We start from the raw sequence: 9,594 nt of genomic DNA on the forward strand, positions 1-9,594 counted from the left end.
ATATTTTAGTATAAGTATGCTTCATGTATTCAAATTTAACTGGGTATACTATATTTCTATATGCTAAAGCTAGCAACCCAACTTAGGTCAAATACAAACAATAATATATCAGAAGTTTATTTTGAGGGCCTTTTAAGCAGAAGAGCCCAAAGTGTCCTCAAGATAAACAGCCCTGCAGCATATCCAGAAGAAGCTACCCTGACACTACATACTAGCAGCCAAAGTGTACAGTTGACTCTGGAATTTCCAACGGGAGCCAGTCTTTCATTAGTGAGTAATTGTTTCCCATGGTGAGGGAGCAAAAGGCAAGCTGCTACCTCGCAACATGCCCTTGGGATAAGTGTGACATTCCTCAGGCACTCCTGGCTGCCCAAGAGCAAAGAAAAGGACAGAAAACAAATGGTTAAACTGACAGAGTCTCCATCTGTTTACAAATGTCTTAGTAATATTACAAGAAAAGGGCAATCTTGTCAGTAGCCTAATCTCCAGGAACTCCCTACTATTTTAACGATAATGCTTCGCTAGAGGGAAAACAACCTTAGCTTGATAATAGCTAGGCCTCCAGTAATCTGTAAATATTCTTTAGCATATGGAAATCCCTTTAAGAAACTTCCTCTTGACTTTACCTTCCCCCAAACTCCACAATATATAAGCAGTCACTCTTCACAACCCCAGTGCAGCTCTTTATGCCCACAGGTCCTGTCCCTGTGCTTTAATAAAATCATGTTTTTGCACCAAAGACATCTTCAAGAATTCTTTCCTGGCTGTAATCTCTGAACCTCACCACCCTACCAGCACCAAACTGCATCATCCTATGCCAGGAAAGGAATGTGCCATTGGGATCAAACTTGGTTCTTTGCCTCAAGGACCTCACTTCTCCTCTGTCTCTTACCACACTCTCCCACTCCCTCACAGCTCTTTATTTCCACCAGAATAAATTTCTTTTAGTTCCTCAAAAGCACTACATTCTGACCCATCTGACCTTAACTCATACTGCTGACTGGAATAGCTTCACCCCCCTCCCCCCCCACCTCCAGCCTTCTGTTTGCTCAGCAAACTCCTACTCAACCCTCATTTCTTCCTTCCCTCCCTGTGAGAAATAAGCCCACTGACCCAATCAAAGGACGGAGGTGGAGACTTGGAGCACAGTGAAGTGAGGCTTTAATCAACATTCTTGCAAGAGCAGGTGTCTGATGGACAGGCACACTAGGGGTAGAATATGGAAGGGAGATAGGGATGCCTACAAACAAATTTTGTTCTTTGTGTCACTGTGTTCCATCTTGGGAATGATACCTAAGCCAGGCTCCAAGTCAGCAGCAAACTGGGATCTTGTGGGAATATAAAGTTTTTATATTATTGGAGACCCATCTTAAGGAAAAGCACGCGATTATGAATATAAACTGGGCACAAGGCTTTGGAAAGGGCCATGGAAATCCTGTGAAAAGTGAAATAGGCTGGTGCTGATGTGTACATGTGGGGTGCTGGTTCTGGTGGAAAATCTGTTCATTCACAAATATTTATGAAAATTACCTACTTGAGGAACAAGTTAAAAATAAAATCCCTGACTGCATCCCAGAAATGCTGCCTCTATAATCAGAGGTTGGAGCCTGGAAATATCAGGTGAGTCTTATTTACTCAGAATGACTTATTTACGATATTAAGCACCAGAAAGGAATGGACAGAGGGGTCACTGGGGAGACGGGCCAATGGGAGGCTGGGGGTGATTATGCGTAGGGCTGGTTCTGGCCATGCTTACTTGGGAGTGCATGAATTTTCAGCTTGCTCCTTATATAGATGAATTTCTTCATTTTAGGATGTCCAGAGAAAGCATGATGGATTTAGAAGTGATATAAAAGGGAAGTGACAGGGAGTGCTGACTAACACTGAGATTTTGAAGCTGGTAGATGGGAGATGGCATTCCCAGTGAGGGAGGACTTAGCCTGTTTTGATTTTGTTTTGTTTTGTTTTTTAGTGATAAGTCCAGGTGCTGGAATAGTGAGTGGAATAGGACATTAGGGGACATTACTGGCTAGAGTAGTAAAATGATAGGTTAGGAAACCAGACTGCAAGGGGGTAAATAGTGAGAGACCGAGTCTGGAGAGAAAAATGCAGCATCAGGTACACATAATTTCTTAGATAAGTTTGGCAAGGAATTAACAGGGAGAAACAAAGTAATGTTTTTAGATGTGTATGTTGGGAGGCAAAAAGACAGAAGTGGGGAAAGAAGTGATGATGACTGGATGTTTTTATTTTAATGCTCCTGAATGTAAAACTGTCATCAGCTAACCAGGGGACTCAAAAAGTCATAAAGTTATTTCTAAAGTTAGCATACTCATGTTTCACTGGATGATTCTTTTGGTTTTGCTCAGGTGAAAAACAACAACAACAACAACAACAACAACAACAAATAAAGCATAAATCTCTCTTTTTGGATGTATTCTGTCAGCTCCAACTAGATTCTACAAATCGAACAGAAGGGTATTTACCTTGAGCAAATACAGGGTGACTTTCTTCAGAAGTATTAGCATGTTCACTTTTTGCGACCCAATCCAGATTGATTACAGTCAAATATAAGGATATGGACTTTCCTTGGGTAGAATAGATTTACTTCAGGACCAGCATTCTTCTCTGTGACCTACATTATGAAATGAGAAAAGAAATGTTATGGCAATTCTATCCATTGTTTTGGGGACATGTTATTTTTTTTTGACAGATGGTGGTTTCATAAGGGAAGAAAATAACAAAGGAAACTTTTCTAACAGTTGGATCCAATTTTAAAGAAATTATGGAGCATTATTTCAATGTCTGTGAATTTTCCAATATATATGACAATTATAAGTTCTGGATTGTTTTTTCTTACAACTGTAAGGTTCCAAAATTGACTCAGGTAACTCGTGGTCATAGGAAGTCCTAGAAAAAGTTAGCCAGAGATTTCTTAACAGAGTCATGGAGGAGTGTGTTATAAAGGGAGCCCCTCCTGCTCCACACTTTGCTTCCAGCTCCCTAGTGGAGTGGAGGTGCCACTATCTGAAGGAAGAGCAGAAGGGAGCATGAATCTGGTTCTGCCTCTCATGTCACACTCCTGGCTGCTACTGCCAATAGATCAAAGCTGGCACATGAGAGGAAAACTGTCTGCTCTCCCTGGCCAAGGCAGTTATTCTGCTGGGTACAGTCAGGCAAGATTAGAAAGAAGGGAAGAGAAACTTACCAGGAAGTGTAGAAACCCAGAAACAGAAGACAGCATTCCACTAAAAGTGTTTTTTACTTTTCTCACCCCAGAAAAAGGCAACAAATCACATTATTCTTCATACGCTGCCTGCTATTTCCAAAACGCTTTCTGAGTCCTCAGAAGATTTACCCAGTCAGAGATGAGCTCATCACCCCTTCACTCAGAATCTTAGCATGAGGAGGGGGCTAAGTATGGTGGCATCTCAGAAACAAAGCATTATTTCCAAAGGTGGGAACAAGAAAGGAGGAGGGAGTGATGGTGTGCAAGCCAGAACTACTATAACTTCCTCCTGTCTCCACTATAAGGAGAGGACACAGCCGAATGGCACTATTCTGTGCTATAAAGACATCCATATACCTGAGACAACATTCTAGGTAAATAGACATCCATATACCTGAGACAACTTTCCCCAAGTACTTTAGTTGCCTGAGGAGTACAACACTTGATTTAATGCTGTCTCCTTCAATCATGACATGGCTTCAGGTTCCAAATGAAGAAAAAGGAAGGCAAGATTAGACTCTGGGAAATTAATTAAAGCCTGCCAACTGCAATTTTGACATATTTGAAATATACAGTACCTCCAGACATTTAAAATAAATATTTCAGTAATCATATGAGAAATACTAGTCATACCAATAGCTGCACTCACAAAATTGTATGGGTACATCCTGTTTCCTCCAGTAATTTATAGACACTCAGGAAATAAATTCCTTTTTAGTAAGTATATGAAAAGGGGAGAAACCTAACCAGTAACTGGAGAGATACAAGAAAGCTCCCCCAAGACACCATGCCCATTAGATTAGCAAATCCTAGAAGGTCTGATTATAATAAGTTTTGGCACATTAAAGATTGGCAAATCATCTACTGGCAAGGAGACAGCACCTGTCATGCAATGAACTGTGGGGAAATGTAACTTGTGCAGGATTCTGGAAAGCCACCTGGCAGGGCCTATGAAATCACTATGGTACAATCTCACTTAGAGATTCTTTTGCCAGTATTGGTGAGGAGACACATCGTAGGATGTTCACTGAAGCATTTCTTGGGGGTAGTGGGGAACTGGAAGCATCCTACGTGTCTACCACTAGGGCACTGGATAAGCAGAATGAAGGAGGTGCACACCCGGGGGAACTAGCATGCAGAAGTAACAAGCCAGGTCTTCAAAGAGCAACATGGATAAATCTTAAGAACAGTGGTGAGTCATAAAAAGGTATTTATAGGTCACAATACCATTGGTGTAAGTTAAGAATACACACACACACTCATGCATGTTATGCCCAGAATTCGTGATCCCCAAAGACCACCAGGGAGCCGAGTCTGATGCAAAAGCAAAAGAGCCTTTATTCGAGCTAGCTAGAGCTCAATCCCCTACCTGCACCAACACAGCGGTGAGATACCAGGGAGAGAGAGCGAGTTTCAAAAGCACAAAGGTTTTATTGGGGTCTAGGGACAGTTGGAAGGGAATGGCTGTGGCCTCAGCCAATTGGCTGGGGAAGGGTCGTGGCCTTGGCCAATTGGCTGGGGAAGGGTCAGAGTCCTGTTACTCAAGGGGAGGAGGCGTGGTCGGCCGGCGTAGGTCCGCCCCTTCAATGCACAGGTCAAACACTATATATTTCAAACATACATTTATATTTCTAAATATTCATGTGGAAAGTAGATGGGAAGGATATATATTTAAAATGCACAAAAGTGGATGTTTATGGGGGAAGGAAATAAAGAGAAGATAGGACATAAGAAGAAAAAAAAAAATGAAATAATATAAAACAAAAGAGAAGCCTCGTCCAGACCGTGATGATAGTGTGCCATGGACAGACGAGTGTACTTTGCTCAACTCTATGCCCCTGGGTCTAAAGGAAGGAAAGATAACCACAAAAAATAACCAGTTTCTTCAAATAAGTTTATGATTTCCTCCTCCTTGGCCATCTGTAACTTGTCTTAGAAGTTTGTAAGACAGAAAAGGGTAAAAACAGCAAAATATTGGCTGTGATTTCAAAAGATTGGAGACCTGGAGAGGGAATAATCATTCTAATGTGATATTAAGGAAGAAATGGTTTTATTTGCCAACAAAGGAAAAGCAGAAAAGCCCATTTTCCTCACACTCAGAAAAATTTTTAGCTTTTGATTTACTACAAACTGTCACTCAGAAATTGTTTTTCTGATGTTCCAGTTGGCTTCAGGTCATTCAAGATCCTGATCTACTTGTAAGCATTATTGCTAAACCCAGGTTTTTTCTTTTCTTTCTCTTTCACTTTTTGTTGTTTAGTTCATAGGTTTCATAAAAATGATGTTTCTCTGCTATTTGACAGGCAAAAATCCCAAGAACTTTTGTCTTGATTAAAGTTGTGTTTCTTTCTTTAGGGAAGAACATCAGTAATCTAACACAACTGAGGCTTGAGAAGCAAAAACATTAACACCAAGTTATTGTCCAAAATAATTTTCTATTTTAATATTTTACTAGTTTTTTTTTTCCTCTAATTGTCCCAAAGCACCTCGAACCTTTCATTTATTCATTTTGCTCATTCGAACAACTAGCACAAGCTAAGTACCAGAGTTGCCACATCTCTTCCAAAGTGGAGAAGGTAGTCTATTTACTCCATTTTGGGGGCAGAGGTGCTTGAGCCTCTACGTTAACTGATTAGTCTGAGGAGATTAAGACAAAACAAAATCATTCTTTGCTATTATCAACCCCCATGTCATATATGCCTTCTACTAAAATAGCATTGGTGAACTCAAGTAGAGCTAATATCTGAATAAAGGGGGAATGACCTTAATTTTTCATATCTGTGTCAGATTTGACTTCTGTTTTATTATAACAAATAAAATGAGAGTTCCTTACTGATTGCAGAAGAAAGCAAAGGCCCTCATGCTTTAATACTTTGCACCAAACCTTGAACTAATGATCAATGTTCAAGCTCATACTACCAAACATGACTTGAAAAAGAAGAGAGAGGATAAAGACATAACAAATGGCATTGTAGTGAAAAAGATTAGTTTAGCTTTTGTCCCTGGTATACAAAAATTCATATTAATCATCTCATAAACTTACCTTTCTTCCATTCACACACACATACACAAAATCAGCTCATCAGAATTGGGAACAGAAGCCATAGTACCAGGGGGGGAAAAATGCCTCCACCAGAATAGAGGTCTCCCCCACCCCTACAAAGAGCAGATATGTTAGAGCAAAAATCTGAGTGCCTATCAGTCTTGGGAAAGCCCACCCTGCAGCATAGGCTGACATGGAGTGATTTATAGCCACACTGCCAGACCAGGAGCACCAACCAGGGCTCTCTGCCAGCCTGCCCACAGGGACTGTGAATGGCTCTTGGCGCACCCTGTCTCCTCCTTTAAGAGTCAAGTCAGTGTCTTTGCCTGTCCCTTTTGGAGTCTCACTGCTTTCTCTAGGGGAATTTGTTTAAAGCCAGGGACTGACAGATAAAAAGTGAGTTTTAAACAGGCTGTTATCTAACCAATAGTATCTAACCATTGATCAATACAAGGCTATTAAAACTCATAAGACTTGAGGTGCCTGGGTGGCTCAGTTGGTTAAGCATCCAAGTCTTGATTTTGGCTCAGGTCATGATCTCACAGTTCATGGGAATGAGCCCCATGCTGGACTCTGCACTGATAGCACAGAGACTGCTTGGGATTCTCTCTCTCCCTCTCTATCTGCCCCTCCCCTGCTTGTGAACATGCTCTTTCTCAAAATAAGTAAACATTAGAAAAATTTGTTTTAAACGTTTATTTATTTTTGAGAGACAGAGAGAGACAGAGAGAGACAGAGTGAGAGTGGGGTAGGGGCAGAGAGAGAGGGAGACACAGAATCTGAAGCAGGTCCCAGGCTGTGAGCAGTCAGCACAGAGGCCGATGTGGGGCTCGAACCCACCAACCAAGAGATCATGACCCAAGCCAAAGTCAGATGCCCAACTGACTGAGCCACCCAGGTATCTCTCAAAATAAATAAACATTAAAAAGCCCTCCTAAGACTTTAATTTTTCTTAGGTTTTTCCTATGTTAAAGAGCAAAGGGAAGATTTCCCCATGCATGTAACTTCATAGAAATGTGTCTTGGGGCCCCTAGGTGGCTCAGTCAGTTAAGTGGCTGACTTCCGCTCAGGTCATGATCTCACAGCTCGAAGGCTTGTGAGTTCAAGCCCTACATCGGGCTCTGTGCTGACAGCTCAGAGCCTGGAGCCTGCTTCCAATTCTGTGTCTCCCTCTCTCTCTGACCTTCCCCTGCTCGCGGTCTGTCTCTGTCTCTCTCTCAAAAATAAATAAACATTAAAAAACCCTGTCTTTAAAACTCATTTATAACAATCTGCAAATATATTCTCTTTCCTTAATCTTTTTTTGTAATCAACTTGTTTCTTCAAATTTAAGCATTCATGACATCAAACTACCTAAAACCATAAGCATGTACACAGGCTTGCCATGCACCAGAATCTGTTCTCAGGCTCCTTTAATACTTCAACAGCTTGGTAAATATTATCATCTTTGCTTTAGAGACAAAGGAACTGAAGCAACAGAGATATTAAGCAACTTTCCCAGTATCATGCAAGCAAATAGGTGGCAGAGTTGCTCCAGAGACTGTGTCTCTAACGTCCTGTGGACGTTCCTGTGGTCCAGATACAAACATGGTAGGAAAAGAGGCTGGAGGAGTAGGCACTCCAGAGAATGTACGGAGGCATTATAGGTATAGTTAGAGTTATGCTGGGTCTTCTAAATATGATGGGAAGCCATTGGAGGGTTTTGAGAAGGGGGTGACAGGATCTTATTTAAATTTTTAAAAGATTGCTTTGTCTGCTTTGCAGAGAATGAAAGGTGGGAGCAGGTGTGGGAGAAGAGAGATAACTGGAAGTTAGTGGCACTAAAGAGATGATGAGGCCTGGAGGAGGGTGACAGTGGGAAGATGGGTAAAAAGGGGTCAGATTTACTGAAGGATTGGATGTGACATGTTGGGAGGGGCTGAGTCAAGGATGTCTCTGCAGCTCTTGGGTTCAGCAGGTGGATGGGACTATTTTTTCCATCTTAAGTTCTATTTGGACATGTTAAGTTTGGAAAGCCTAAAGAACATAAAAATGGAGATGGTGAGCAGGTTGTTGGATATTCAAAATTGCCTTCTATGCTTTTTATCTTGAGGAGAAGGAGGACTCCATTTCTGGGGCAGAATTTCACCTCAGGGACTCCAATCCAGCTTTCCTTTAAGCTCCAAGTCTGACCTTACCAACTGAGCAGTATGGCTATGCATTCCCCTGCCTTGCTGCCTCCACAGTGGACATTCTCATCTTCTCTGAGTGCTCCTTATCCAAATAGCAGTTTGAAGGACCAATAGGAGTTTACCAGAAGAAGAAAGGACATGTTTAGCAGAGGGAACCATCATTTGTGTAAAGTCAAGGAAGTTTGAAATTGCATATTATGTTTCAGAGATTTACAAGTAGTTTTCTTCTTATTGCATGGGAATGAGTGACAGGAATATGACTATCAAATAAGATCATTCATCCAAAAATATTTGTGTGCCTGACAAGATCACTCTTCTCATGGAGTTTAGGTATGTGTGTGTGTGTGTGTGTGTGTGTGCACGCACACACGAGAGAGAGACAGAGACAGAGAGAGACAGATAGAGTTCTCTGGGGATCTTGAAGTATTAGATAAAATGACATGTATTTCTAATGTGTTGTATAATAAACTAGAGAAACAAAGTAATCTCAGGAAATGGTGAGCAATGTTATAAACAGGGCAAGGCAACACAAAGTGACTTAAGAGAATAGTTTAGTTTTGGGTAGTCAGTGCCGGAGTGCATTTGACCTGAGTCCTAAATGCAAGCCCACTAAGAGACAGCAGGGGAGAAGAGTCTCAAGTGGCCCCCGAAAGAACTGAGGTTGGAATGTTAAAAGAAGGCCAGTGTAGCTGAGTGTGGACTGCAGGAGGAAGATGGAATACATGAAGGTCAGAGAGATGGCAAGGGCCAGGCCAAGGGGTTTGTAGGTTTCTAGGTGGGAAGGGATGCCACAAGACAGTTTTAAGCAAAGATGTAATATGATGTGATTTGTATTATTTCACTGTATAGAGAATGAGTTATTGCTGGTAATATGGTAGCATGGAGACCAATTCTGAAGCCATTTCTCTGCTCCCCATTCGATGTTGATGGGAACTTCAAATAGGGTGTAGGGTGGTAGCATCAGAGATGGAGAGAAGGGGACAGATTGGTATGAATTTTGGAGGTAGAACCAACTGGATCAGTTGATAGGTTAGATGGGGGTGATAGGAAGCAGGGGAAGAGAGGACTCAGCAGAAGTCCTGGGTTTCTGCTGATACAGGAAGACTGGGAATGTAAAATGGGGGATAGGGGCAAAGGAGTCAAGAGTTCTC

General features: G+C 41.7%; 1 pseudogene; it reads right to left on the reverse strand.

Annotated features, from left to right (window-relative positions):
* LOC125911372 (aldehyde oxidase 4-like) overlaps positions 1-6,514 on the reverse strand; it is a 74,337-nt pseudogene extending 67,823 nt beyond the window's left edge.
* Positions 6,515-9,594: the final 3,080 nt, after the last annotated feature.

This window comes from Panthera uncia (genome assembly GCF_023721935.1).
Source record: "Panthera uncia isolate 11264 chromosome C1 unlocalized genomic scaffold, Puncia_PCG_1.0 HiC_scaffold_3, whole genome shotgun sequence".
NCBI classification, from domain to species: Eukaryota; Metazoa; Chordata; class Mammalia; order Carnivora; family Felidae; genus Panthera; species Panthera uncia.